The sequence below is a fragment of the Monodon monoceros genome, unplaced genomic scaffold (genome assembly GCF_005190385.1).
Source record: "Monodon monoceros isolate NGI ecotype Baffin Bay Population unplaced genomic scaffold, NGI_Narwhal_1 Super_Scaffold_3, whole genome shotgun sequence".
NCBI classification, from domain to species: Eukaryota; Metazoa; Chordata; class Mammalia; order Artiodactyla; family Monodontidae; genus Monodon; species Monodon monoceros.
The window spans coordinates 15,929,695-15,938,483 of record NW_021703780.1 but is presented as its reverse complement, the minus strand read 5'-3'; the positions used below and the strand labels follow the sequence as shown (position 1 = coordinate 15,938,483).

At 43.2% G+C, this 8,789-nt stretch overlaps 1 long non-coding RNA gene across 1 annotated transcript; it reads left to right on the top strand.

The window, feature by feature from the left end:
- The first annotated feature begins 339 nt into the window (after window positions 1–339).
- LOC114908084 lies at window positions 340–3,040 on the top strand. The gene is made up of 4 exons (XR_003796849.1): window positions 340–460; window positions 2,577–2,726; window positions 2,813–2,911; window positions 3,015–3,040. It is a non-coding gene; the product is annotated as an uncharacterized LOC114908084 (long non-coding RNA).
- The last annotated feature ends 5,749 nt before the right edge of the window (window positions 3,041–8,789 follow it).

Sequence of the window (8,789 nt, the reverse complement as noted above, 5' to 3'; positions counted from 1 at the left end):
CAGTAAGCAGTCTCGGACACGTTGGTCGCTGTGTCTGCAGGCATCTGACAAGAGGAGGATATGATTGCAGCAGTGTGTTTGGGAAGTCTGGCTTTCTCCCTCAAAGCCCTCTTTATTCTACGGTTACCTGGCATTGCATAAGAGCCAAGCAGGCAAATTAAATTCCTTCTATTCAGCCTTGAGGAGAGGTGAAAAGACTCCTCTCCGAGCTGGCGATATTTGTCACTTTGCTCTGTCCTTCCCCATGGCAGGGTGTTGGGCATCCAATAGACAGGCTGGTCAAGAGTGATGTTTTTCATTTTTATTTATATATTGGTTCTTTTTAACTCTTTCAGGATTGTCCAAATCAATTTGAGGCTCTGTGTCTGTGTAAACTAATTTCCATGGCTACTCCTCCATAAATGACTTTGCTATACTCTTCCTCCAAAAGGACTTGGATCTAGGATGACCATAGCATCAGGTATTTCTCAGAGTGTTTTACACTTATTTCTCACTTTTTATATTTAAATTTGGAGTTATTCAAATAATTGTCTTGTTATCTTTGAAACCATTAACCTTGTAACCACTGTACATTTTCTGTGTGCCCGTCATATTGGTCAGTATCATTGCATTGTGTTTTGACTTGTTCTTACAATGGCCAGGTTGAGATACAAATTTGTCAAAGTGAAATTATGTTCACCAAAAGAAGAAGGACTTTTAAATTAGTCCAGGTCATTGGTTGGTTTGCAGTTTTTGATGGGCACTGTAATTTTTCAGGTGAGGAAGCTATAGATTATGTAGCATCTGTAAATAAATTCAAATTTCTGTCCAAGGAAATTAGAGTTGGGCTAGGAGAGAACTTCTAGGGAAATGTTATGATCTTTAAGAAATCATGGAGCAGGGGAGAGTAGACTAGAGTCAGGCAAATACAATTCTCTTTAAGAGAGAAAGTAAGGAAGAGAAAGGAGGGAGAGAAAAAGAAAGAGGATGAGAGAAAAAGAGAGAGAGTAGAAAAAAAGGAAAGAGGGGAGGAAGGGAAGGAGGGATGTAGTAGGGAAGGAAGGAAGGTAGGGTGGGAAGGAGGAAAGAAGAGGGGAGGGAGGGAGAGAGGGAAGGAGGAAGGAAGGAAGGGAGGTTGATTATACAGGACAAAAACTATGAGTTTGACATTGGTCCAAGAAAGAATTCTAGATTGGATTAATAAAGTGATGCTTTGCAAGTACTTAAAACACTTAAGCTAGAAGAGTGTATCTGGGCTTCAGCAAAACGTATGACGTTTTCTTTTTATATGTTTATCATCATATAGTTAGGTAGAGTAGTAATTGATGGAACAAGAAATACACAATGAGTGCTTGCTGTGTACCCAGGCTCTTGTGGGATGAGAGAGAGAGACCCATGGTCTCTCTCCTTGGCCCTGTTCTGTTCCATGTCTTAGCAATCAATGAATTTGATGAGAATAGAAAGGCGTGGGAGAGCACAGATTCTGGAGCCAGATGTCTAGTTTTGAATACTGTCTCTGTCACTTACTAGCTCTGCGACCTTAGGAGTTTACTTAATCTTTTTGTACCTCAATTTTTTCATCTGTAAAATGAGAATAATCATAATATCCATTTCATAATTTTATTGTGAATATTGAGTTTAAAATGCTTAAAACAATGACTGGCATAAAAGAAGCACTGTTAGCTAATATCAACATCAATAATAATGATACATAGATATGCTTATTAAATTCATAGAAGAACAGAAGTCGGGAGAAATGATGATACTGTGAGATATAAACTAATATAGTAGATTGAAAGTAACAAGATGAACTTTAACACAGAGAAACAAGAGGTCCCATATTTGAATCCTCAAAAGCAAAATGGATTATAGCTGACTTCCAGCTCAAAATGAGCCATGTATTCATTGGTCCTTAAGCACCAACCACCTGCCAGGCACAATGTAAAGTGCTACTCAAGAGAGAGACCCAGAGCTAGAGCGAGATTCAATTTGAGTTTGCATCAGTGCGATCAATGGGAGTGTATTCTCCAAACCAAGTAATGTGGTGCCCTTGTCAACCACAGCTTGAGCACTGGATTCAATTCTGGCTTCCACGTTCTAAGAGAGACACTGACAAATTGCCAGATATTCACAGAATACCTATCAGGGTGGCAAGGGGATTTGTAACAAAGCGTGAAGGAATCAGGGATGCGTGGACTGGAAAGAATAGGGGTAGGATGGCTAACGATAAGTTCACTGGAACGGTCCAAGTTTATGGCTGTCGTTCCCGCATAATCGCAAGTTGTGTTGTATTTCACTCTCAAAATTGCCCCAGTTTGGACAATTAAAATATGATCTCTCTAATGATGGCTTTTAAGAGCTATCTGAAAGAGGATGAATTAGACTTGTTACTCAACCAAGTCTCACGTTTGTGTGTGACAGCAAGGTAACTTGAAATATCAGTATGTTAAGCAAACAGGAGGGTTTAAGGGCTCACGTAACTGAATTGTGGGAAAGGCAGAAGCAGGGCTAGCCAGAGAGGGCACTGGAACCAAGGTGTTCTCTTTCTCTGTCTCTCCTTCTCGCCGCTCTTACTCTGATCCCTGCTTTTGGAACAGACTTCATATTCTCCTACTGCTGCCGGGTGATCTGAACTCTCATCCATCAAGCTTAGAAAACCAGAGAGAAAAGGAGCTTCTTCACTGTCAACTCAACCAGAAAAATACTTGGAAAAGACTCTACCTCAGTGTGCTTGGGTCATGGACAAGGTGAGGGGTGAGGTGCGGCGGGGTGTGTGTGTGTGAGGGGGGATTCAGGTCAGATTAAAATAACAACTGCTGTAAACTTCTATCAGCCAGTGAAAGGCACAAGGAGACCGACTCCAGCTCAGTTTGATGATAGGGGCAGCCTCCGGAAAGTGACTTTCTGATCATTGGAAGTGTTTAATTAGCAGGTGGGTGACACGTTGTGTCGAAAGCGTTCACGTGTTGGGTTTAGAATTTTTTTTTTTTTTTTGCGGTACGCGGGCCTCACTGTTGTGGCCTCTCCATTTGCAGAGCACAGGCTCCGGACGCGCAGGCTCAGCGGCCATGGCTCATGGGTCCAGCCCCTCCACGGCATGCAGGATCTTCCCGGACCGGGGCACGAACCCGTGCCCCCGGCATTGGCAGGCAGACTCTCAACCACTGCACCACCAGGGAAGCCCTAATAATAAGAGGTTGGTGCCTCTTTTTTTGCAGGGCGGTGGTTAGCATTTGACTAGAAGATCTTTAAGTTTTCATACAGTACCAAGATGCTTTACTTCTATAAATTTTCCTTATTTTTTTTTTGCATAATTAATTTCAAAGAATCCAGTTCCAAGTATAAGAAATGAAATAATCACCACTCTTAAAAACTGCATTGAATCTCAAGGGACCTGAGGATTACAGCAAAACTATGAGAATTGACCCAATAAAGCAACATAATAAATTTAAACCATATTCTCTAGGGCCCCTTTGTATTCTGCAATTTTGTGATTCCATAAAACCAGCTTCTGTGATGCTGAACATAGCTAAAATTATTTAAAAGTCACATTGAGTACAAGACGAAAGGAAAGCTTTCTGAACTGGCAACAATGAGAGCTGTAGTCATGAAATCAAAATGTTAAGTGAGGGTTTGACAAGATCTTGCTCCAAATTTTGTTCAGTCTCTTCTCGATGATTACAAAGCAGGGAGGTGCTTTAGTAATATATGCTGATATATATTCAGTGGGAGCATATTCTCCAAACCAAGGAATCTGCTGACCCAGTCAACTCATGTTGAGTACTGCATTTTCTCTCTCTGTGTGTGTGTATGATTCTCTCTCTTTTTATGTGTTTTATGTGACATGGGAGTCTTCATAAGGAAATTAAGACCTGAAAAAACAGACCTTATATTTTATGCTAGGTTTGATGAAGAGTGGACATTCATGAGGAATATGATAGGACAAGGGTATAAGTGCAGTAAACTGGGGGAAACTTAGCAAGATTTTTTTGTTTGGCTTCTACTTGGTGTCCCTTTGACTTCAGAGATAAGGATCTTTCTTTCCTCCAGGTATAGAGAAGGCACCTCTCACATGAGGGTTTTATGATCTGTTTCAGAGGAGAAGGGCAGAGTGACCTTCCTGCTTCTGCCATTTTCTCAGAAGTCCTTTAGCTTAAAATATTCAATATGCCAAGGTTCCATGTTTCGGGGTAGTGTGTCCTGAGCACGATCATTCCTCCATCTGAAACTTCCCTAAGAAGTTTCACAGTCCAGAAACTGAGTTAGTAAATTGTCTCATAATCAGTTGAACTAATCTCTTAGGGCTGGGCATTTCCATGGAAACAAAAGAAAAACAAAGGTTAATGGCTAGAACAAACTACTATAAATTCAGCTTTTGAGTCCTGAGGGCATTTCTAGATGTTAGGCTCAAAGTATGTCTTCAGGAGTGAGGGCAAGCAGGAATCTTACAGATTTTCCTGGTTTGGAGTTTGAATGTCTCTGTTGAATGTCTCTGGGAATGTATGTCTTCAGGAGTGAGGGCAAGCAGTGGCAAATCTTACAGATTTTCCTGGTTTGGAGTTTGAATGTCTCTGGGAATGTTGTTGATTATTCCGGTAAACTTTCTGAGTGGCCCACACAACAACAGCTGTAAAAATTGTCCAAACATGAGCTGTTGTGGTGATTTCTCTGAAGTTTATATCAAGTTGTCCAACTTCAGCTTGCAGGGCTGCAGGAAAAAGGGCAGTTTTAATTTTTAGTGATTTCAACTCAGAAGGGTGAGAGAAAAATTGGAAATAATAGTTTTGGAGAGAGGTAGCTAGATATTGGAGGAAACTAGAATTCAGGATCCATGCTAGTGTACAAGTAGGTAACAAGACCTGAAAGACCATGAATAGGACTAGAATTTAATACCCACAAGAGTGTGCTATAGTTTTCCATCAAAATATAATTTTTTTTGTCTAGTCACCTCCATTTCTATCAAAGATAATTGAAGTAACACTAATTTCTTTGCAGTATAAGCCAAGCGTTATGAAACTTGGCCCGATTATTTACATAAGTGCAGCAAGAATAGTGAAATCTGCTTTGCTGGAACTTTTCATAAAGAGTCTCAGTTTGGACTTTTGAAAGCCTCTAGAGACTGGGAAGCTAAGCTAAGAACTCACCATCAGACTTTGCCTGTATTACCTATGGATTTGGGTAAATTCCTCTCTTCTCAAGGTCCCCAAAATATCCTTACATTGTGAGCCCTACCAGGAAGTGACCTTCCTTACTTACCTGGTAAGGCTGGAATCCCTTACCAGGGATTGGTACCTGGAAAAGTATGAGAAATTTCTTCAAGGGGCTTTATTGGCTCAAAAAGGTCAACCCGAGTTCCTAAATATCCAAATTCCCAAATATGACATTCCAGTCAAAGCCTTGGTAAAATAACCAATGTTTCCTTTGTATTCTGTTACCAGGACAATAGATTCTTATTAAGCGTATGCAAATAACTATACTGCCATAAAAATAAGAATATATGGTAAGAGTTTTTGAATTCTGGAGGAATCAGATAGGGAGAAAAAGCAATTGTTTCATTTTTGTTCACAAAGGCATACTTTATCAAATTGCTCTAAGTTGCACGTAGCTTAAGAGAAAAAAGGTTTCCTTAAATGTGGAAAACAATCCATTAAAGAACCAGTCATGTTTCACACAAAGTCATTTAAAAATTATAGTCATCTTCATTAATTCATTCAGTTCCATGTAATTAATCCTTATTCTGCTTGATCTTGAATTAGCAGTTTTATGAATCCATCCGTTTTTTCATTAATTCTGGAATCTCTTGCTCAGTCCAGTGGAAGGGTCTCAATGTTATTCAGGTGACGCCATCATGGAGCATTCTCACCTGTAGCTGATTGTAAATGCTTTCCAGGAAGAATCAGAGTAAACTAGTAACTGCCTGTGAATGGTTAAAGATGGCCATGGTTAAAGATCTGTTGAAAGTTCATCTGATAAGGAAATTCAGGTGTTTCTGTGACTACAACATTCTAACATGGTAACCAGATGATGAAGGTATTGACAAATTTCTACGAACTTTATACAATTTCCAGAATAGTCATACACATATGACCTAAGAAAGTTTACCATCACTTCTTATTTGACAATGCTTCCCATGTAATTTAACATCCCCAATAAACCTAATTAGCTTTTTTTTTTTTTTTTCGGTACGCGGGCCTCTCCTAGCTGTGGCCTCTCCCGTTGCGGAGCACAGGCTCCGGACGCGCAGGCTCAGCGGCCGTGGCTCACGGGCCCAGCCGCTCCGCGGCATGTGGGATCTTCCCGCACCGGGGCACGAACCCGTGTCCCCTGCAAAGGCAGGCGGACTCTCAACCACTGCACCACCAGGGAAGCCTCCAAACCTAATTAGTTTCACACCTCTTTTTCACAAGGTAAGAGACAAATTCTTTGAGATTTTCCAGGGGCCCTCTGGGAAATCTCAAAGTCAGGCGCGGTCAGAAAGACTTCATTTAGAATTTAATTTGGGGAAGTTGTCAAAAATGCCAAAAAGTATGGAAATGGGCTTCCCTGGTGGTGGAGTGGTTGAGAGTCCGCCTGCCGATTCAGGGGACGCGGGTTCGTGCCGCGGAGCGGGTGGGCCCGTGAGCCATGGCCACTGAGCCTGCGCATCCGGAGCCTGTGCTCCGCAACGGGAGAGGTAAAAGTGAGGAAGAGGAGCTTCAAGATGGCGGAATAGTAAGACGCGGAGATCACCTTCCTCCCCACAGATACATCAGAAATACATCTACATGTGGAACAACTCCTACAGAACACCTACTGAACGCTGGCAGAAGACTTCAGACCTCCCAAAAGGTAAGAAACTCCCCACGTACCTGGGTAGGGCACAGGAAAAACAGAGACAAAAGAATAGGGACGGGACCTGCACCAGTGGGAGGGAGCCGTGAAGGAGGAAAGATCTCCACACACTAGGAAGCCCCTTCGCGGGCGGAGAGTGCGGGTGGCGGAGGGGGAAGCTTCGAAGCCGCGGAGGAGAGCACAGCAACAGGGGTGCAGAGGGCAAAGCAGAGAGATTCCTGCACAGAGGATCGGTGCCGACCAGCACTCACCAGCCCGAGGGGCTTGTCTGCTCACCCGCCGGGGCGGGCGGGGGCTGGGAGCTGAGGCTCGGGCTTCGGTCTGATCCAGAATCGCGGCGTGAACACAGCCTGAAGGGGTTAGTGCACCACGGCTAGCCGGGAGGGAGTCCGGGAAAAGTCTGGAGCTGCCGAAGAGGAAAGGGACTTTTTCTTCCCTCTTTGTTTCTTGGTGCGCGAGGAGAGGGGATTAAGAACGCTGCTTAAAGGAGCTCCAGAGACGGGCGCGAGCCACGGCTATCAGCGCGGACCCCAGAGACGGGCATGAGACGCTAAGGCCGCTGCTGCCGCCATCAAGAAGCCTGGTGTGCAAGCACAGGTCACTGTCCACACCTCCCCTCCCGGTAGCCTGTGCAGCCCGCCACTGCCAGGGCCCCGGGATCCAGAGACGGCTTTCCCGGGAGAAAACATAGCGCCTCAGGCTGGTGCAACGTCCCGCCGGCCTCTGCCGCCGCAGGCCCAACCCGCACTCCGTACCCCTCCCTCCTCCCGGCCTGAGTGAGCCAGAGCCCCAGAGTCAGCGGCTCCTTTAACCCCGTCCTGTCTGAGTGAAGAACAGACGCCCTCAGGCGACCTACACGCAGAGGCGGGGCCAGATCCAAAGCAGAACCCCGGGAGCTGTGCGAACAAAGAAGAGAAAGGGGAATCTCTCCCAGCAGCCCCAGAAGCAGCGGATTAAAGCTCCACAATCAACTTGATGTACCTGCATCTGTGGAATACCTGAATAGACAGCGAATCATCCCAAATTGAGGAGGTGGACTTTGGGAACAACGATAAATATATTTTTTTCCCTTTCCTGTTTTTGTGAGTGTGTATGCATATGCTTCTGTGTGTGATTTTGTCTGTATAGTTTTGCTTTTACCATTTGTCCTAGGGTTCTGTCTCTCTGGTTTTTATTTTTTTCTTTAGTATAGTTTTTAGCAGTTGATATCATTGGTGGATTTGTTTTTTGGTTTGGTTGTTTTATTACTTAAAAAATTTTTTTAATATTTTTTATTTTAATTATTTTATCTTCTTCTTTCTTTCTTTCTTTTTTTAATCCCTTTTATTCTGAGCCATGTGGATGACAGGCTCTTGCTGCTCCAGCCCGGCGTCAGGGCTGTGCCACTGAGGTGGGAGAGCCAAGTTCAGGACACTGGTCCACAAGAGACCTCCCAGCTCCACGTAATATCAAACAGCAGAAATCTCCCAGAGATCTCCATCTCAACACCATGACCCAGCTTCACTCAACGACCAGCAAGCTACAGTGCTGGACATAAGGCAAATACTAACAGCAATAAAATGGGAAATCGAAAGTAACACAATCATAGTAGGGGACTTTAACACCCCACTTTCATCAATGGACAGATCATCCAAAATGAAAATAAACAAGGAAACACAAGCTTTAAATGATACATTAAACAAGATGGACTTAATTGATATTTATAGGACATTCCATCCAAAAACAACAGAATACACTTTCTTCTCAAGTGCTCATGGAACATTCTCCAGGAGAGATCATATCTTGGGTCACAAATCAAGCCTTGGTAAATTTGAGAAAATTGAAATCACATTGAGTATCTTTTCTGACCACAACGCTATGAGACTAGATATCAATTACAGGAAAAAATCTGTAAAAAATACAAATACGTGGAGGCTAAACAATACACTACTTAATAACCAAGAAATCACTGAAGAAATTAAGGAGGAAATCAAAAAATA